Source organism: Cricetulus griseus, chromosome 2 (genome assembly GCF_003668045.3).
Source record: "Cricetulus griseus strain 17A/GY chromosome 2, alternate assembly CriGri-PICRH-1.0, whole genome shotgun sequence".
NCBI lineage: Eukaryota > Metazoa > Chordata > Mammalia > Rodentia > Cricetidae > Cricetulus > Cricetulus griseus.
In genome coordinates this window covers 369,636,903-369,659,542 of record NC_048595.1, presented here as the reverse complement: position 1 = coordinate 369,659,542, position 22,640 = coordinate 369,636,903, and the positions used below count along the sequence as shown (strand labels likewise).

Here is a 22,640-nt window from a genome sequence, read left to right as displayed (position 1 = left end):
CCCACGGGGCAGGGTCCTATCTCTGCACAGGGGGTCCTGTGCTGCACAATTAATGATTCTAGCATGTTGTCACATGTTACTTCCCCTATTCCAACTTAGGAAATATTTGCTTGATTTCTGAGGCAGGGACTGTTTTCATGGCAAATTTACAGATGTGGAGGCCAAATTGTGTATTCATCTTGGACTTCCCAGTTAACCTTGGGCAAACATACCCTGCTTAAAATTCAGATTAAGCTTGGTCTTTCCTTCTGATTCAGCACTGTAAGTGCAATGGAAGCAGAAGGGCTTCCTGAGTGGGTTTTGATGGACAGTACATTTATACTGGTCTCAGTCCTGGAACCTCTGGGTCATCTGCCTCTCTTCATTTGGTTTGAGCTAATGTGCTGAACAAATGCATTCTAAGGTCTCGATCTAAACCCTGGCCAAGTAAAGTTGGCATGCAACTGTCGGCCAGAGCTGGAGAAGCATGCAGACTTCTCATTCAACTCTGTCTGGGGCTACAAAATCCCATGGGCTTAAAACTCATATTCAGCACCATGGACAGAAAGGCTCACTTCTTGGCATTTTTGTCCCCAGTCGTGCAGAGGGCACGTCTGCAACTAAATCTATTTTCCCTTAAACCTTTTAATTACTGTAAAAATAGAAGGCACTCAACCCCAGTTATCCAACTTGATAGCCTGTGCATTAATGCACATTATTGATGGTTGAGTGTAGGAGATGGGGCCCTGAAGTGAGCCATCAACAACCAGGATTAAGGGTAAACTGGATGTAAACTTTGGCAAGATATTTATCAACATACACCGAATATCTTTGGACATGGATGCTATGCTGTTCATTAGACAGGGTTGAGCTCCCCAGACCAGCTGCCTCGGCATAAGGATTGCAATTTGGGAACTAGAGTCAGCAAGTGACTAGAGCCAGTCACTGCATGAAAAAAAAATCTAGAATGTCATGTGATAATAGAATAGCTCAATGAGTGATATAGGAGACAATTTCACAGACACCACATCAGCAAGTGTTGGCTGGACAATTATGGCTTTCAGTCTTGCTCTGCCATTGGTGGTATCTCCATTGTGTTAATGAGTAGGCTAGATTATGTCCACTGTCCACTCAGTGTCAGATATTTCACATGTGACTAATAATTTCTCTTCCAGAGTATGAAGATTGAGTATGAAGATTGAGCATTTGAAGAGGCAGAAGCTCTTCAAGAATAAGTTTTATGACTTCGTATACTTATTTCCCCGCAATCCAATATAATGGAGCAGATGACTTGCACTGTTCATGTTCACTTACTTAAATCTAATCTGCAAACAGAGCTTCACAATGTGAAACATAAGAGGTATAGCCAGGGATGGTCAGGGGCCGGTGGGATGTTGGGGGTGGGAGGGAGAAAGGATTGACATCTGAAGCAAGATTGTTCATAATTTGAACTAATAAAATAAAATAAAGAGGTATAGCCAGGTTCTAGTTCAAAGTTCTTTGTTTTTACAGGCTGCTCTCATTCTAAGACATTGATATCCTAGATGGCATCACTCCAAGCAGAGCATGAATCACTGCTAGGCAGAAAGACCAGTGGCTGAACAGAAATCTATTCTCCAATTAGAGCTTGGATGGAGTTAGAAACGCCACCATTCCTCTCCCGTCCCACTTAGCTGCATATTAGTGAGACAGGTCTCTGTCCAAACCTGGCAGACTCCTCAATTCTTACACAAGGACCTTGACTTTTCCAGGATGTCTTACAATCCCACATTCATTGAGCTAGTCATAGGGCAGCTCCTTAATGGAGGGAGGGGGTCATTTTTGCCTTGTACTTCAAGGGTACTTGGTAATGTCTAGAATTAATTGGTGTTTACAACTGGGAATGTACAGCTCAGAGCAGTTGCCAAGCCTGTTGATGAGGGTTCAGTCCCATGGGGAAAAATGCATGGGTAGGGTTCAGAGATGCTGCTTACCACCATTAATAAATACACAAGGCAACCCCAACAATTACCCAGTCCAGAAAAATTGACAGTACTGAGATCAAACCCTAAGGTAAATTCAGGGCTCAAACCTTTCCTTCCCAAAAGTGACTGGGATTTGATTCTCTCCTCGCAAAGGATTAAAGTACCTTTGTGCTACACCCCAAACAGGTAGAATAGAAGACAAAAGATGTCAGTCTTCACATCTCTTTATTCATTGAATTGCAGTTCACTAGTTTCTGTGTCCTACAATTGAACCCAGGGTAGGAGAGGACCAGACCTGGCAGGCAAGAGCTAGTACTACATCCTCTTTCCATTAAAATTTTATGTATATATTGGTGGTGTATACTCAGGTGAGTTCTGGTACACAAGAAGGCCAGGACTGTTGGATACTATGGAGCTGGAGTGACAGGCAGTTGTGAGAGCAGCAGTCTCTTAAGCACTGACCATCTCTCTAGACTGCCCTTAGCACTTTTTAAACCCAATACATAGAGCCCTGTGTTTATCATGGTAACTATGGAACAGAACTTGCCACCTTTGTTCCATACAACATCTTACAACAGTTTGACAAACCATAGTCTTACCACCAGTGCAATTCCTGATGCATCTGGAGAATATAAGTTGCTTTTGTTTTCTGATAAAACCACAAAGGTGGTTATAAAGGCAGCTGGTATCCTAGGTAAAGGGTGCCTCTGACCACTATGGGCAGTGAACTTTAGCAGGGTGAAGTAAAGAAGGTGCCCAGTGATTCCCGGGCCACTTTCAGCTTCTGAAAGCTTGCCAGGCCACTGACAGCAAGTGGTAAGGATGTTGTCCCTCTACCTCTGACTTGAAGATAGTAAATGATAATACACCAAGTCCTTGTCTGATTTTTCAAGTATCACATCTCTTTGGAGTAAAACACCTGACAAAACCAAGGAAGGGTGATGGAGGATGTCCTTCTGTATATATGTTTATCTTATTGGCTGAATAAAGTACTGATTGTGTAGTAGCCAGGCAGGAAGTATAGGTGGGGCTATGAGATGAGAATTCTGTGGAGAAGATGCAAAGAGAAGCTGCCAGAAACACTATGTAGCTACAGGGAAGATACAATGTCTGGGCATTCTCCAGTAAGCCAAGACTACATGGAGATACAGAGTTTAATAGAAATGGGTTAATTAAGAGAGCTAGCCAAAAAGCTCAAGGCATTGACCTAACAGTTGATAATGAATATAAGCCTCAGTGTGTTTATTGGGGCTAAATGGGGCTGGGGGACCTGGCAGGATGGAACCTCCATCTACAGAAGGGTTTGTGTCGCTCCATTGAGGGTACAGTCCACCAAGGTGGAAAAGGCATGAAGCAGCTGGTCACATGGCATCCACAGTTGGAAAGTGGAGAGAGATGAATGCTGATGCTCAGCTAACTTTCTCCTTTTCATCCAGTCTGGGGCCTCAGTCCATGGAATGATGCCACCCACACTCAGGATAGGACTTAGCACCTCTGCTAATCCTATCTAGATCCTCAGACCTACCCAAAGGTTTGTCTCCTAGAGTATTCTAGGTCATTAAAGGTGGACAGTATTAACAGTCACACTTGAATTTAGGATAAATACACTCAGAACCATAGTTATATCTGAGATCTTAGGGGCAGGCACACACATCCTCTGTTGATTGATAGCATCTATTGTCTATGCAGCATTCCTTGACTTGGTCCTTGCATGGTTTTCCCCCTACTATCTGCTCAGCTCCTTTGCTTGGTGAGGCATGCACACACGTTCCTGTATGGCCACTGGTCCTCAGTCATGGAATACTCCTAACCATGCATGCTGCACAGGTTGGCTACCATTACACTTCAGGACATTCTGGGAGGGCACAAGAAAGCCTTTTTGCAACACCACTCGGCTCTTGCTACTTTTTTCCACTTGGAGCTTCTTCACCCCACTTGTCCTCTGCCAGTTTTATGGGCCTTGTGAAAAATGAAGCAAACAATAAAATACAACAGACTCGTGATTATGCAGTTCCCAGTGCTGTTTGCTGCCGAGTCAGCAAATGCAGTAAGCTATGTTTCCTTTATTTGCTTGCTGGATTTTTCCCCCAGGGTCACAGGTGTGAAATGAGAGTATAAAGACCTTATGAAACCCTATTTATTGTCATGTGTTTGTGATGGAGATGCTGGGGGAAATGATTTGCTGGAAATGCCAGTATCCAACAAAATCTGGATGGGGAATTTGCTGCTTGCTTTTTCTTCCACATCTCTGTTCTGAGCCATCATGCTTATCTTTCATTTTCCCTGTAGGCCACAAAAGAATTCCTATCCTAAAATTCAAATTCCCTCTCCAGCCTCTTGAATTAAACTACCATGATGAAAGTGAGACCACTTTAGAAAGTGGTCTCAAGGAACTATTCCAAAATTTTTCAAAAATTTTAACCTTCATAATCCTTGAATGGGGGAAAGCCTTTGAGATAGGTGCTGTTAATGCTGCTAATGATACTTAAGACATTGTCAGAAATGGGACAACAGCCAGATGTAGGTGTAGCAATCCTAAGAACTTGGGAGGCACAAAAGCCTGTGCTTCTACTGCCCTGGATTCTTCTTCAGTGACTCCTAGCACCTCCCTAACCATTAATCTTCAGAAGTCCTGTCGCCGACTCAGACCTCTGAGCTCATCTCACCTTGTTTTCACACTGCACAACTGAAAATAAGTTTGTTTGTGGTATTATGGAGGAAAATCTTTAGGATGGATGGGTGATGTTCACTTTCATGTCAGCATAAGGCAGGGCTGTCATAAGTCATGTTATCTTCATAAACTAGTACCTTCAGTGGTGTGCACTTCCTCTTCAGGTGTGAGCACCTGCAGCATTTTATTTTGTTCACGTCTCCACCAGAATGTCTTCTCATTTTACATGGCTGCCTCATCATCCATCTGGCTTATAGTTCTACTTACCACTAGCCTACTTTCATCTTTTGTGTTCTTCAAAAACTCAATGTCTTCTGTCCATGGTTTTATTACTTCTAAATGTTTTCTTAAGGCCGGGCATTGGTGGCACATGCCTTTAATCCCAGCACTCGGGAGGCAGAGGCAGGTGGATCTCTGTGAGTTTAAGGCCAGACTGGTCTCCAGAGCGAGAGCCAGGATAGGCTCCAAAGCTACAGAGAAACTCTGTCTTGAAAAACCAAAAGTTAAATGATTTGCTTAAAATTTGGCAGGTACAGGACTGCCAGACTTCCACCTTCAATCTACTCAACTAGCTGCCTTCAGAGGGAAACTGGATCTCTACAGTGTCCCGTTTTACCCCTGAGATCTCTGCTTATGCCATTCAGCCCTGGATGTGCCTGTGTATTGGGTGTGGTTATTAGAACCATTAACTCCTTTGCTATCCTCAAAGCAAGCCTGGAATAGTAATGAGAACTCTGCACGACTAGTTTAGAGGAATACAAACTAGCTCAAAGAGAAAAATATTAAATGTTCTTTCCACAAAGAAATGATAACTGCTAGAGGTGGATATGCTAATTATCCTGATTTATTAGACTCTGCCTACATGTATAAAACATCACACAATACGCCATAATACAATTACTGTGCATCAACTAAAAGCTCTTAAAATGTTAAACATTCAATGTACGCAGCAACCGAAAACCATTATTTTCTTCCTTTGCTGTTTTCTTTGCTTGGAGTGTTTTTGAGCTCCTAGGGAATAAAACATAGATGGTGGAGATCTGCCAGCCTCCACCTTAGCTGCTAACATCTCCTGAAAAGAACAATAGCCGCAGTCTTTTGGGGCTCTAGGAAATTCATGTAGCAGAGAACGGTTACTTGCTAAAACACAGATCTACTGTGTATCAGAAAATTCTAGAGGTACTTCATGCATCCTGTCCTTTTTTTTTTTTCATTTGTAGCTTCTGGGTTTTGTTTCATCCTTTAATTTTTTTTCCTAGAAAAGAAAAAATGGAACCAGAGGAATTTATGACAAACTGTCAGTGTCAGAATGGCAGGGATAAGAGAAAAAAGGCCAGAGGAATGGAAATCTAATAAAAAGTGGGTTCCAAATCACAAGGAACTATCCACAGGGTCAAGCACTTATTGACTTTGGCATGCATGTTTGGTGCCTGGTCTTCTGGCCTGCTCCCTCAGATGCAATGTTAAAGAGTGGCCACACACTTCAAAAACCTGCCGATGATAAGCTACTTCACAGAAAGGTAGTCTTAATTAGCTTCTTGACTTTGTGCTCAGGCATCACCTGGCAGCTTTTCTTGCCTTGGAGGGTCTGGAAGAATGGGAGAGTCATACTGGGGCACACTTTGGCATCACAGCAGGGAACTCCAAGCAGATGCTTTCTTATGGGCACACTTGGTCTTCATCTGCACAGCATTTATCCACATATTCCCCACTCTTTCTGGCCAAAGAATGGGGAGGTGACAGTCTTCTTGTAGTCACAGTTCAGTGACTGTATTCAGTCTGCATTCTTGCTCAAAATGTCTGTCATCTTCAGGGTGAGAGGAGATTGAAATACATCTCCCTTTCAGCCTCACTCCAAAGAAGCTCACAAATGAACAAGAACAGCTTGCCTATCTGGATCCAAGCTACAGGCCTTTCAAATTCCATCCACCTTATGCCCCAGGTCTCCAGGTAAAACAACAAAATAAACAATAAACAATAAAACTGGACCGAAGGCAAACAGAACAGTTAGAGTAAAAGTCCAGTAGCACACCACAAGACAAGCATACATTCCAGAAGGGGAGAGGGGCATGCAGCAATGTGTAGCCCCAAGTCACAGGCTAGGGCACACATTGACTCTGAAGGCTACAGCTAGGCCTGCACATCTGACAGAGTCCTGACACCAACCTGATAGGCCTCTGGGTGGAATATTGTGGAGAGTGGAGGGTCCTGCCCTGCTTGGCCCCTGTGCCTGAATTGAGGCCAGGTTACATCTCAGTGCCACAGTTCTAAGGAGCACCATGCTGGCCAGCCAGCCAGACCATAGTTCAGGCCCTTAGGGGCCATGTGGCTCTGTTCCACAGAAAGGCCCCAGGGAGCCACAGCTGCCTGGAAGGAGCCAGGACAGAAAGCCTGCATTCCTTTGGAGAGACTGGAAGGAGTGACTATAGTCTTGGAGGGAGCTCTGGTCCAAAATATTGCAGAGCCCTAAGGGATGGGCTCCATTTCTGAACAACCATATCCCCTGTTTTTAGAAAGAGCATGGCTGCTATTGCTTGGTTTTGGTTTTTCCTTTTAAAACCTTTTCATATTAAAAGGTGAAGGGACTGGAGCACTCGGTCCCCTTCACTGGGGTCCTTGATAGGATCAGTCTCTTGCCTGCTTCTGTTTCCTTGCCTGGCTCCAACCACAAGAAGCCAGAACAGGGCAGGAGAGCAACTGTTCTGCTCCCCAACAACAATGTCTTCTCTCCAGAAAACCAGAACACACTTGAGGAGTGGCCCAGAGACTAAAGTGCAGAGAATCCACAAAGTGGACAGCTGGGCCTGGGGCGCTCTAGAAGGAATGAGGGAGTCAGCCCAGAGAGAGAAGTGGTACAAATGCTGGGCCTGGCAAAGTGAATCTACGTGCCACAGTCCCCTTCCCTTTGTGCCCTCTTGGCACCTCTCTCGGGGACTGTCCACTACCAGCAGCAACCCAAGGAAAGTCCCAGTCCCAAAGACATGGCCAACAGAGGGAGGAAACTTATCTGACCATCCATGGTTGGAAGGAGCTTAGTGAATAGAAAAGGAGCAGAGGGTTCTAGGAGGGGAAAGAGTGCATTTTATAAAATCAGAGTCCTAGCTATGTGGAGAGGGACAAATGGACAACCCTAAAGGCAGAGTGTTACCTGGGGGAGGTTTGGTGAAGATGGTCGGAGTCTTAACCAGTGAGACCTGCTAGGGGAAGTGGCTCTTCTGGATGTAAGAGGAGCTGTGGCACTGGGGGAAGGGTATCTGAGGGAGAGGGCCCCGGCTGGCATTAGGGCGTGTAGGCAGGGGGTGCCGGGAACTGGTTGACTTCCTACTCTGCTGGGGAGGGGTCATTTTCTTCCATCTCAGACAGTAACTCCAGTGCTTGCTCTTCTTCCTCAGTTGGATAGTGGCGCAGGAGGTTGGCTGCTGAGGCTCCACCAAGCTCCTGCCACCAGGTAGAAGCTAACAGCAAAGGTGACATAGACTTAGGAGCCATGGTACTTCTTATGCTGTTGCTGCTGGGCCAGGATGAGCTCAGAAGCCCAGTAGGAAAAGCCAATGACGGTAGCACACTGTAGGACAGTGAGGATGTGAGTGAAGGCATAGTGACGAGTAATCTTCAGAGCTGGATGCTTGGGCCCAAAGATATCCAAAAGGAATGCAGACAGACTACACAGGATGCCCAGGAAGCAGACGGCACCAATGACCCTCAGGAGCAGCACTGTCTGGGGATTCATGCAGAAATCGGTCAGTAGGCCTCAGAGCCAGGATGGCATCACTCCGCCTGCTCACAAGCTTCTCAGCTGCCTGGGCCAAGCGATCCCAGGCCCCAATCACCTCCTGTCCTCTTTAATCTTAACAGGGAACCGCAAGTAAATCCCATAAGTCAGTAGCAGACTTGGCCTATCCCCATCCCTTATTTACCATGTCACTGCTCCTTTCTCCCAGAGCTCCACAGAGACGAAGTATCCCGGAGAGCCCAGCCCTTCAACAGCAGGAGCAAGGAGCCAATGCACAGGCTCCCAGCCACCAGAGGGCACTGTGTGGCTGGAAGAGATGGCTACCTGACTCTGCAGCTGCCTCCAAGCCCGGCTCTGAGAGGCTGCTTTAGGATTCATGGTAACAGAACTTGAGGAAAACAGCACAATTTAGAAAAATAAAACCAGCCCACATCTTTTCCTACTCAATAGGTTTTATAGTCCATCAGAACCTACCCTCCATGGTGCTCCGAAGCAGAGTGACTCAGCCACCCATCAGATGACTTCAGTGTCCACCTGAGCTTGTTTTATAACCAGGCTCATTGTCCTCATCCTGATGCTGAACACTGGTCACAAGAGCAACCTTAGAGCCGCCATGACATAGGGCTTGCTCCGAAGTGGGCACTGGGTTTTCCATTCTTTGCATATTTATACTGGAGGCAATCATACTTCTGTCTTTTGTAGAACGAGAAGTGGCTCAAAATAAGTAAGCTCTGATCAGAAATGGGAAGCCAGCATTTGTTAAGTCTGTTTGACACTAGAGTATAGGGGGAAATCCTTGCCACACCCACTTGGGGCTGGCTACAGATAACCCTAACTACACCCGCTTGGGGCTGGAGACAGATGTCGCTGACCACACCTGCTTGGGAGGGGAACATACATGGGGACCCCTTCTTCTCTTGCTCCCTGCCACCTGTCTAGGCTGAACTGTGTGAGTAGTGTTTTCTGAAATAAACTAACTTTATAATCTAGACCTGACTCATATTGCAATATACTTTATCTGATGTTAGTGATCCCAAGCCCCTGTCCTTTCCTGAAAGGATCATCCACGTGGTTCTCACTGGGACTGCCCATCAGTCTCTGGGAGCTGCAAGCTGCCATGAGCTGCCTTCCTGCAACTAGTCTTTCATCCCCATTGGTCTCACCAGGAGAGTTTTTCTTTTCTGCAGGACTCCAAACCAGAAAAAGCGCTACCACCGCAGTTTCCGCCACCTACAGCATGAGAATATTAAAGGTTTAGAAGCACATGTAGATGAAGAAATAAGGAAACTTAGAATCTCACATGATTCATGAAATTCACTGTCTTCATGAGACTACAGTAGCCAGGCTACAAGCCTGGGATGACTCAAATGGATTCATTCCAACCTGATGCACATACTCCACCCAAACAGGAAAACTCTAAGGTTGTTGTGTGTACACCACTGGTGTTCCCAGCAACTATGATAGAAAAAATGCTGTAAAAAAAAAAAAAAAGCATCTGCATGGTCAGATGGCATATCAACAGGAACCCAAACAACTAAAAGATCTCAAGGGAATCAAGGAGGTCTGTTTCATATGGTCTCCATAGGCCATATATCAAAGAATTCTTAAATTCATGGGCAACCTTCAATAGGATAATGCCCACTGATTGGGAATGCCGAGTATCAGCTGTGCTTGAAAATTCATCTCCGATACAATGGAGAGCTCTATGGAGGGAGGAAATAAAGCCATTGAGCTTCAAGTCATAAAGGTTATATGAAGCTCCCCAAGATAAGATTCTCAGTGAGGGTATTTATGCTGACACACAGGTTCAGGCTGGATATGATCATATATTGTCCTTATGCAGGACAGAAGTCCTAAATGCCTGGGATGATTCGTGAACCAGGAGAAAGCATAGAGACCTATAGTAAGATAGAACAGGGACCAACAGTTCAGTTCCATGACTTATTACAAAGACTATCCAGGACAGTAGAATTACACTTAACAGATCCAGAACCTAGAAAAGTGGTCATATACTCTCTAGGTTATGAAAATGTAAACCTTAATATATGCAAAAGAATACTTTTATCTTTAATTTGGCACCACTGGAAGAATGGGTTTTGCATACAGGTAATCTCAACTACAATGTCCAAGATACAGGAGCTTGGGTAGGAGAGGCAATGTCAAAAGGTTTAAAAATGACAACAGGAGCTTAAACATTCTAAAGGTAATGATACAGAGGCTTGAGAAGAAACAAATTCCAGAGGTCTAAACATACACCAAGAGGACAGATGCTATCACTGCAATGTAACAGGAACGTGGGTAGGAAAAGAAATCCCCAGAGGGCCAAGAAGGCACCAGGAACCTAGATGTTTCAACTGTGGTAGAATAGGACATCCTAGGAGAAATTATAGGCAAGGGAATTTCAACAATGCCTCATATAGAAGGCATCCAACCTCTGGAGTATGTAGGGGATGTGGTAAGGGCAGATACTGGACCAATGAATGTAGACCGAACAGAGACATACAAGGAAACCCATTACAATTGGGAAACTCCTTTGGGGGCCTCTGAGAGTCCCCCACAATGAGAAAGGTCAGGTCATTCCCAGTCACTGTGGAAGGACAATTTCTCACAGGATGAATAGATAGTACATTGCCTGTTGTAAAAAATGGTACCACTCTAGATGGTAGTTTGGCTAGTGATGAGGAATCAAATGTGACTGGAGATGAAAAACACATTTTGGCAAACCTATCAAGAAACCTCAGCTGAAAGTAAGAATAAATAATAAAGTTATTATCAGTCTGGACACTGGGGCTGATGTAACTATTATAACCCAGAAGTCCTGGCCTCAGACATGGCCTCAGAGAGGTGAATGTTCATTTTTTATGGATTGAAACTCGATCTAGAATATGTCAAAGTGTATACTGGGTTGTCTGCATTGGATCAGAAGGTCAGAGAGGGAGGTTAAAACCATATTTAGCAGACATTAGCTATAAATCTCTGGGGTTGTGACCTTTCACAGCAATGGAATACCCAGATTAACATTCTTCCAGCATCAGATACAAATCATATACAACCTATAGATCGTAGACAAAATATAGTTTGGCACTATGGAAAATAGATACCAAACATATAGGCTGTAAATACAAAGTACAAATGAGAAACCTTCAGAAGAACCAAAGGCTCTACCCTTAAAATGGCTTACAGGCGAAGCTGTCTGGGTAGAACAATGGCCTATGACCTCTGAGAAGCTAGATAGAGGCTTTAGAAAGCTATTGCAGGAACAGCTAGTGGCTGGGCATATAGAAGAATCTACCAGCCCTTGGAATTTCCTATATTACCAAAAAGTAGTCGGGTAAGTGGAGAATGCTGACAGACTTGCGAATCATCAATAAAGTAATTCAGCCTATGGGCTCTCTGCAGCCTGGAATTCCTTTGCTTTCCTTGATTCCTAAGGGATGGCCAATCATAGTCATTGACATGAAAGATTGTTTCTTTCCCTATAAAAGAAAATGATAGGGAAAATTTGCTTTGACCAACGCCTAATAATTCACAGCCAGTTAAGAGATTTCAGTGGAAGGTTTTGAAACAAGGAATGCTAAATAGTCCTACCTTGTGCCAGCACTTTGTACAAAACTTTGGAGAGAATTCGTAAGGATTTTCCACAATCTATTTTTATCATTTTATGGATGATATTTTATTATCAGATTCTAATAAACATTAGAATGGATGTTTGAAACAGTGAAGGAAGTTCTACCTCGTTGGGGATTACAGACTGCCCCAGAAAAGATACAAAGAGGAGATTCTATTAAATATTTAGGTTACAAGATAGACTTACAAAGAATCAGATCTCTAAAAGTACAAATTAGAAGAGATTGTTATCAAACTCTTAATAATCTCAGAAGCTACTAGAGGAAATTTCTCAACCACGGACAATAATTGGAGTGGAAGGACATGACTTAAACCATTTAAAACTGTCCCTTAAAGGGGATAAGGACTTAAGCAATAGGCAAATTTTCCTCTTCAGCAGATAAGAATTACAATGGGTAGAAAGCAGGAATACTGGATGTACATGTTAGACCTTGTGGACGCTAATTTAGACTATTCTGGTTATTTTAACATCCAGAAAATACCCTTCAAGGATTCGGATGCAGATGGAAGATATTATATTGGAATGGATATTTCTGCCACATAAACAGAATAAAAAGCTAAAGACATACATAGGAAAGATTTCCGATTTGATTCTAAAGGGCAAATTAAGACTTTGTCAACTGACTGGAAAAGATCCAGAAGAAATGATAGTACCTTTTAACTAATGAGGAAATTTCCTCCTTATGGAAGGACAATGAATACTGGCAGATAGCTCTTACTGACTTTTTTGGGAACAATTGGCAACAATCATCTCAAAACTGACAGAATTAGATTCACATGACAATCTGGATCCTTCTACGTATTGTAAGACAAACTATTTCTGGAGTTCTTATCTGCTATACTGATGCCAACAAATGAGGTAAGGCAGGATATAAATCAGGAGAGGTAAGTAAAGTAGTTCAAAGTCCATATACCTCTATACAGAAGGCAGAATTATACACCGATTCTTGTGGTACTTAAGGATTTTCCAGAGCCTCTTAATATAGTTACTGATTCTCAATATGCAGAGACATTTTTACACATCGAGACTACAGATTCATTCCTGATAATACATAATTAACTTCACTGTTACAGGACACAATCAGGAACAGAATGAATCCTGTATATATAACACATATCAGATCCCATACGGGCCTGCCAGGCCACTAGCACAAGGCAATGATGAGATTATTTATTAATAGGAAGTGTGCTAGAAGCCTCATAATTTCATAAGAAACACCATGTAAATAGCAAAGGTTTGAAAAAGAATTTCAGCACTTGGCAACAAGAGAAGGAGATAGTGAGAAATTGTCTTACCTGTTCACTTTATAATCGAGCTCCATTGCCAGCAGGCTGTAACCCTAAGGGCATTTGAAGAAATGAGGTTTGGCCAATGGATATCTTTCACTTTACAGAATTTGGAAATTTGAAATATGTGCATCATACTATAGACACATTCTCAGAGTTCCAATAGGCTACTGCTCTTAGATCTGAAAAGGTCAATTCTGTTATTACACACCTGTTAGAGGTGATGGCCGTTATGAGTATACCTACACAAATAAAAACTGACAATGCTCCAGCCTATGTCTCCAGCAAATTGGAACAGTTTTTCCGAATATTATTACATAAAGCATGTCACCAGTATAACACACAATCCTACAGGATAAGCAGTGGTAGAAAGATCTAACAGAATACCGAAATAAATACTCCATAAACAGGCTGGGGGAATGAAAACCCCCAAACATAAGTTACATAATGGTTTATTAACACTAAACTTTCTTAATGCTAATGAGAAAGGACAAACAATGCAGAAAGACATTGGGCTACAGAAAAAACTGCTGAACTAAATCAGCCAGTATTCTTCAAAGATGTATTGACCTCAGGATGGAAACCAGGACATGTGCTATGTTGGAGAAGGGGTTTCGCCTTTGTTTCCACAGGAGGAGAAAAACTTTGGATACCATCAAAATTGATCAAGATTCGAGTCAAAAAAGAAAAACCTCTTGAGTAGAAATGGCAGGTAATCTACCATGGTATATCTCATAAACAGTACAGAAACCTCCCAAAGTAAAGGGAACTGTTTTGTTTATTTCACAGGAAAACTTATATCCAGAAGGCAAAAGACCACTGCATGGGTGGAAGAGAAGGCAGCTATATCCGTTGAACAAAAGGAAATTGTCACATGATGAACTCCACAGATACATCTAAATCTATTTCTCTTTATTTCCTAGTCCCCATTCAATTAAACCAATGGTGGCTTTAGAGTTTGATTTGGCTTTTCCTCCTCTAAATCTAGCATGTTGCTAAAACAAAATTCAGAGTTTCTGTACTATATCAAGAAGCCAACTGATGAAATACAGAATAAGAAAACTGGACTGTCACTTGTCTCTTCTTGGCTCTTTCTCTCAAGGTATACATTCCCTCAAAATTCTTATTTTCCCATTGTTGCCTTTCCTGGTATGCATACATGTAAAAGTAAAGATTTCTCTAACATTTATGTTTGAGTTCCACACAGCCAATGAAGAACTGCCTAACAGAAATCCCTAAACTCTCCAGAAAGAAAATGGGCCACACCTCCTTGAGTCCACTGAATCCAACTTGATTCATTTGAATTGACACTCCGGCCAGAGCTTCAGGTACTGACTCCAGTCAACACAAGAACTTCAAGACAAGTATTTCAACCTAGACCTCCAATCAAGCATCTCCCATTAATCACAGACTGGATACAATCCACTCAAGACTTTCACTATAGTAACATTTTCTTCCTACAGGACCCCACGAGGCTATCGTTGTCCCATTTCAGCAGGAAGTAACTTGGGGAACAGTACACCCCACTTCCCCACTGTCACTAGGATAATATACACCTAGTTAGGGCTAGTTTCCTATTGTTTAAGGTCATTGGAAGGAGGTGTTCAGGCTTGGACATCTCTTTCAGATGACTTTAAGGTTTAATTGGAATAGACATAGTTAGGGTGTGATATAAGCAGACTAATATATCGTCTGGTAATTCACCTTTATGATAATTATAGATACTTTACACTGTTTCTTAATCCTCTTTTAGACTAAGAGGAGAATTGTAGGGGGAAATCCTGGCCATGCCCACTTGGGGCTAGCTACAGGTGTTGCTGACCATGCCTGCTTGGGCAAAGGTTTAAGAGTGAGGGGTGTGAATGTGGGACCCCTTCTTCACTTGCTCCCTGCCCCCTGGCTAGGCTGACCTGTTGAGTAGTATTTTCCTAAATAAACTCCCTTTATAATCTAGACCTGACTTCGTATTGTGATCTGCTTTACTAGAGTCTGATTGTTTCAACAGAAACCAGATGCCTTCTACTTCTCAGATCAGCTTGAGTTGGAAGTCTGATATGCCCGGGCATTCTTCAACTATTCATCTCCTGTATACCCAGTTTCTGAATATGCAAATCTCATACCAGGGTTATTCTGAATTATTGACGTAGGACCAAGAGGATGGGAAACAACTCCAAATGGTATCCAATAAAAAGGAAGTGGCCAAAACTAATGGATGACCAATAATGGCAGGCTGGAAAAAAGCCTTACAAAAGCAGGCCCTGCTTGTGAGCTCTGTCCAGACCTATGATCAATATTCTCTACATATCCTCTAGCTTAGACTTCAGGGGGCTTTGGAGAACTGATCTTGTCTGTATTGAAAGGTTTGTCAGATTTCCCCGGGATTGTGTATAGATATTCCTGTGTCAGTGGGCACTAAACACAGAAATGCCAGTTTCCTAGACCAAAGGGCCAGTCACTTGGGAACCCAAGCAGTATATATGGAGAGAATGGAAGTACCAGCAGAAGAGTCTGCATGGCACCTTGGATCTGGAGTGGGCATGTGGACTGGACTGAATCCTCATCCTGCTATTCTACCTTGAAGTTGCAGCTGCCACTCACATCCTCTAAATCTTAGGTTTGTTTTCACTTGGAAAGTAATAAATGGGATCCAACAGGCTTTGTCTGGCTTTCTTAGTTTAATAACAATTGATTGCTTTGCTATATAGGCCATGCTGCAGCTCATCTACAAATCTTATTTTCTAATCTGCAATATCATGGTCCTTGGAAAAAACGCAGTGCCTTCAGAGCACTGGCAGAAGGATTAGAGACTGTTCACCATCCCTTGTGTCAGTTCAACATAGGACAGTTACAACTATAATTAGCAAAATACATGTGTGTAACAGAAAACAAAAACCATAACAGCAATTCCTTTGGGTACCATACAGCATCCCAGTGACTTTCTTCCGTCCATAGCATCTGGGATGGAGAGATCCAAAGAGTTCAGTAAGAGCCCCTTCCATGAGTCATCATTACCTGCCATCATTTCCCTGCCTTGGGAGAAGGTAGATGGCAGACGGATCAATGAGGCCCCAGAGTGGCCATGCTGGGGGTGCTCATTTGTTCATCTATGTAAAGATGATAGGAGGCTGAACAAGAGGAAGCAAAAAGCCACCCATCACCCCCCACCCCAGTTTTGGAAAAGGAATTTGGCAGAGGCCCAGAGGGAAGTGTGACTCACCCCAAATAAATGAACACCACACAGAGCTTGGGTTTAAACCTGGCTTTGAAGAGATTACCCAAGTGTGAAGGATCAGAAGTGTGGTGTGGGCTTTAAGTGCCAGCAAACTCATCCTGACAACTTGAATAGGCTTTACTGTAAGTACAGAAGTGCAGAAGTGGCACCAAATGGGCGGGGTTCTGTGCTTTGAACATGGTAATGAGGCAAAATTGAAGTGGCAGAATAGCAGAGAGATGCACAATGAGTAGAGGCACCCATGTGTATCTGAAGGAAAGAGCCTGCCCCCATACTATCGCCATTACCGGGGAAATGGAAGGCCACAGAGGCAGGTCTCAGTGTGTCCTGCAGACTGCCCTCTCCCCATGAACACCAATAGCTCATATGGCCTGAGACCAGGACAACATTGACTTCTCTGTAGATATGCTTTTCTGATTAAAAATTCCTCACCTGTAGGAGCTCCATTATACAAGAGTAGGAGTCCTATTACTGTTCACAATAACAGCTCTGGGCACTATTGGTCTAGATGATCTGTGCAGTGATGCAGTGTGCAGTAGTAAATTAACTTTTATTTTTAATTACCTGAAAGCAAACAATCTTTTTCCAGGATCAAAGAGCCAGAAATAGTGTTGCTTCTGTCATGTCTCTAAGACCAAAGATCTATTTCAGATACTGCTGTCTGAGATCTCCTGTGTAGCCTTACCATGTGGTGTTGTCATATGTGAACATGTAGTTTACACACATGCAAATGATTTACCTAAATGTTGAGGGTGTGGGGAAGCTGTAGCCACGCCTACTTAGGGGCTGGCTACAGCTTCCCCTACAAAATGTAAACACAAAATACAATATGTTTATGAAATAAGTGGGAAATTCAGATGCCAACTACCACCATGAACTAAAGTTAAAATCTTATATTTTTCTACAGTCTGCACCCCTTCTTTCTCTCCCCCTTCCTCCTCCTCCCTCTCCTTTTCCCTCTCTAGGTGTCTGTCTCTCTCATACTCTCACTCACTTGCTCACTTGCTCACTTGCTCACTTGCTCACTCACTATTCTTTCTCCCCCATCCTCTCCCTCTGGGAATGGGTGTCTGATGGCAGGGTAGTAATGAATTCACTAGACCCAAGATAAATGATGAATGGGTGTTTTATTGGGGAACAATTTACACAGATAATAGTAAATAACCACCACAGCCTGTCTGCTCCAGAAGATGCAAGTCTCTGCTCTTCCGATCTGATCTGCGACCCAAGAGAGAACAAGTGAGCAAGAGCCCACCCCATGCTTCACCACCTTCCAGCCACACACGGACCTAAAGCCATTGCCAAAGGGCTGTGGCCACTAACGCAAATTCACTGGCAAGGAGATGCCACTATAATTCCCCTTCTAGTCTAAAGATTTTAAGCCTGATGCAAAAACTATGTACAATGATAACAAATGTCAAGTATATTCCAGAAAAAGGAAAGGTAAAAACATACACAAAACCTACAACCAGCCAGTGCAACAATTGGACAATAGACACATGTCCAAAATCAGGGTAAAGGCATATAACAGATTACTCCAATAGCAGTCCTAATCTGGAAAGTCTGTCCTTTTTTATTATTATTATTTTTAATGTATTTATTTGAAATGCTTCCAGAAAAGTTTAATGCCATTATACAAAAGATATTCATTTCACCAAAACATCTGCCCACTCTCTTCCCATAGGTTGACCCCCCGAACAGACTTTTCTTAACTCATTGGCCAGAGTGGCCAGCAGCTGTATAGATGACAGCTCAGGTTTTTCACCACCATCCAGTGTTCTGTCTCTGCTTTTCTCTCCATTTGTCTGCAGCAGGTTCATTCACTAAATCAGCTACTTGAGAAACAAAGTCATTTTAAATAAACTTGTAATAAAAAAAATTCACCATGGTTAAAAATCTATAAATACAGAAATACACTTTACGGGGTACAACTGATCATAACATTTGTTTTGAAAAAAATAATGTAATATACCCCGTTTTTCTCCTGGTAACTTTCAACACGTAGCTTTTAGTGCACAAGGCACCTGTACATGATAAAGGGATCATTTTGTATTTCACTGCTTTCTTTTCTGTAAACTTGATACATGCAGAAATTAACAAAAGTGTTTTGGCAATAATTTAGAATCACTACTACTAGTGCTGGTGTGGGTATAATTTTGTACAAGTCCCTTAAGTATTTACACTTGCAGGGAGCTGTTCCATGTGTTCTGTGTACTCCACCCCCGAGGTCTCTTTTAACCTGTCATTGCTTTGTAAATCAAGGCTGGAACACAGAACTTTCCTGTTTGGATAGCTAGCTGATCCTAGTTAATCAGAGCTAATGAAATCAGGCTCGGGAGGAATTAACCACCATTCGGATTATAGCTTAAGGACCAGAGACTCGAACTCGGGGGCCCAAAAGCATAGCCGGAAATCCCATGACCCTCTAAACTAATGACAACTTCAGTGGCTCTCACGGGAGACATATTTCTGACTCCCAAGTCCTTCTCTCCTGTTTCTAAACAGCATCACCGAGGCAGTCACCACCTGTGTCGTGTCATTACCACTCCAAAATAGGAGTGGCTGAGGCAGAAGGAACATGAGGGAGACAGTGTCTCAGAACCCTGGCAGATCGTTCCTAGCCCTGGGAATCTCTCCTGGCATTGTAGACTAGAAATGGCTCTTTGACAAGCCACTAGCTATGACAAAAACCTCCCACAGCTGCCCCATTTCAGTTGAATATTCAGAACTGGCAGGAACTTTTAGCTTTTTGGTTTTGTTTTTACAATGGAACTCAGTTTGACCTAGAACTTGGTGTAAAGCCAAGGCTGTTCTTGAACTCCAGATCTCCAGATCTCTCCACCTCTGCTCTCAAGTACTGGGATTGTAGGCCTGAGCCACCAGGCCTGTCCAGCAGCTGCTTTTGTCTTGGCCCTTGCTGAAGCCAGCTTCTGTTTCATGACTTCACAGATTATTACATTCTACTTGCACTGGATGAAACCATAGGGTTCAAACAAAGCTTCCTCCTTTGCAAAGTTAAACCTCAGAAAACTCCCAGAGATGTTTTGTTTTCTGGTTGGATAACACGGAACCCGAGTTCACTTCAGGGGTTGTACTTTCCTGGTTTCCATTTGAAAGCCATCTCAATACTCTGTGACACTTTCTCAATTCCAGGTCTTCAGCCACTGTGTTGAAGAGCTCCCGGAACGCTAGAGAAGCATGGAACAAAGGACTTGTCAACGTAGTCCATACACAACAGGAGTTTAGAGATCCTTCCTGCTTTGAAAAATCCAGAGGATAACTCAACTCAAAGTAACTTGTTCACTCATCCAGATGCCTATAAGAACAATAGGGGAAAGGCTGCCACAGACTCCAGCTGACACAGAGTAGTTGGCAGTTATAGAACTAGGGACAAGATACAAAGGGACACATGTGCACGGGCACAGAAGTATTACAACATGCCTCTCCAAACTGTTCTTGTGTGGAATGCCAATACTGTATAGGTAAGACATGGGCACAGCCCTCTGTTGGATACTTTCATCTGGCCTGCTGTTTGCACAGCAGACGTATGTCTGTTCCATCCACTCACATTCAAGGCTGACCTCACTGATGGCCATACTGCAGTCCAACTCACTGTCCATTTGGTTCATCTGCTCACGTTTTGTTTCTCTTTGGGGCTCCCTGTTCTCAGTGCCAGGACCCGGGGCGGCCCCTCAGAGTCAATCAACCTTGCCTGCCCAGCAGCAGACAGAACTGTTTCTTTGGCTTGCTGGATACAGAAGAGCCACTGCTGTTTGTTGAGGGTGTCATTGGCTTGTAGTGAGTGGGTCTGACTTTGGGATACATTTTTGAAACTGACTCAGAAGAAGTTTTTAATTCTCTCATTGTTGCTAAAGGCCCCAGGCAGGGAACCTCCCAGCCACACTTCTCCATCCTGCAGGTCTTCAGCATGAGGTCCTTCACAGGGATAGGCTGCCGGTACAACTGTTAGCAGAGTTGCTCATTGTGAGTGATCACAAGCACTTCTTGGAACAGGAAAACATGTAGTTTCACACCCCAGGTTATTTTTCAGTTTGCTGTGATAACACAGGACTCTTGAGCTGTCAATCAGGGAATCTTTCTGGCCTTCTTCCAAGTAAAGAAGCCATTCTTTGTAATAACAGCATTCTGCTTCCCCAGTCTTGGTGTTGATTTCTGCCACAATGCCCTGAATGATGTTTATAGCTTCTTCCAAGTGCTGCTGATCTGGATCATCATTCAGTGTGTGCCTCAGGATTTCTCAGAGGAGCAGAGGGTATTTCACAAGACGGCTCCTGGGAATATCAGGGAAATTACAGAGATCTAGTTTGCAGCTGAAGGGGGATTCTAAGCAGTTCTGAAGGAAATCCTTGATACTCTGCTCTTGCTTTTTGTGGTCCAGGAGGGCTTTAGCAGCAACTTGATTGCTGCAGTAGCTGTCATAGGAACTGAGACAAGGAAGCCAGCCCACAAGGATATGGGACCAACATGCTCATTTGAGCCATCTGGCTTCCAAGTATCTCGAAGCTGACAAAGGAGATCTTCATGCAGAGGAATTAGAGAGTCCAGTGTTCCAAAAATCTGATTCAGTTCTTGTTCTGTCATTATTGAGAGTTTCAGCATGGGGTCTTAGTAGGCTTTTTTGCTAATTTCAAGTACTCTATCAGATCTTCACCTTGAGAAAGCTCCTGCTGCTTGATCTCCTTGGCCGTAAGCACCTGATTGACACACACATCAAAGGTCTCACTCCACAGTTTGCTGTCCCTCTGCTTTGTGCTTGAGGAGGTGGCATTTCTGGACCGGGAGTGAGGATGTCGGGGCGGCTCTCACTTCAGAAGCTAATGGACTGCTGCAAGGTTTGGCTGAATGAAGTGCTTTAACGGTGTGGTCTTCACAGGTGGGTTGAGGTTTGCTGGCGACATGACTCTGGAAAGGGGTTTGACCCTTTTATAACTAGGTTCTTCATCCTTGGCCACCCACTGCCCAGGGGTGTCTCCCAAGCTGCAGTTTGCCCTCTTGACAGTGAGGTAGAAGGGGTGTAATCTTTGGCCACCATGGCGGCTGCCAGGCCTGCCCTTTGGGATGTCACAGCTGGCACCAGGCGACAACAAAAATCCCAGGCGAAAGAGGGCCCAAACTCCATGGTGCCATCAGCAGCGACACAGACACCTACAGCCAAGTCTAAGTCTTGTACCTAGCATTTTCTATCTAAGATAAGAAAGGATATTAGCTGTGACTGTCTACTTTTCAACCTCAAAGACCTGCAAAGGAAAATATTACTAGGGTAGGCAAGAAATGCAAGTGAAGACAGACACAGCAGGCTACCTGGACAGTCACCCAACAGCAGGCAATGTCATGGCGACCAGCTTTGGCTAAGGTCTAATGTATCAGAGGGACCACCTCCAAAGCAGGGAAATTGAAAAATTGTCTTTCTCTGACTTGGCAAGGTTCAGTCTTTTTACGTTTATCTCCTGCTAACCCAGTTAGGACAGCATGTCCAAGGTCAGTGGTAGAGGTAGGGGCAGCTCTTTGCCCAAGAGGCCGGTAGCCAAGTAGAGAATAAACTCCAGATGGAGTGTCATCAATGCCCATCATACTTTGGGAATAGCTCAGTGCTGTCAGGAGCAATTGTGTCTCATGTCAATGGAGTACTAAATTATTAAAACATTTAAATGCAATATTCTGTAGGTCCTTAAAGTGTTTGAAGATCAAATATCTATGTCTGACTAACCTCATAGGTATAAGAAACATGGGTAACTATATTCTGTAATTCTCAGAAACATAATTGCTCAATGACTGAAGCCTGCCAAAATAATTTAGCAAGGACAACACACACACACACACACACACACACACACACACACACACACACTAATCTCAACAACAGAGGTAGAACTGAACTGTCTTGACCAGAGGTATAACTATAAAGGGCAACATAAAATATCATAAATTGTATCAATATACAAAATATATTAAGCATACATAGAAGCATACATATACTTTTATATTTGTGAGCAAAGCATCACAAACAGAAAGAAGGCCCTATGCTGTAAACATACAAGAATCTAACAATGTAAGTTATCTATAGCTAATAGTTGCTAAAAATAGTTCACAAGAAGATAAGTTAATCTACCTATATCCCATCCCAAT

The 22,640-nt window shown here is 43.4% G+C and overlaps 2 pseudogenes; both read right to left on the bottom strand.

Annotated features, from left to right (window-relative positions):
- Positions 1-7,893: 7,893 nt before the first annotated feature.
- On the bottom strand, positions 7,894-8,356 carry LOC100754000 (annotated as a pseudogene).
- A 1,005-nt stretch (positions 8,357-9,361) lies between these two features.
- LOC113833946 lies at positions 9,362-21,546 on the bottom strand (annotated as a pseudogene).
- Positions 21,547-22,640: the final 1,094 nt, after the last annotated feature.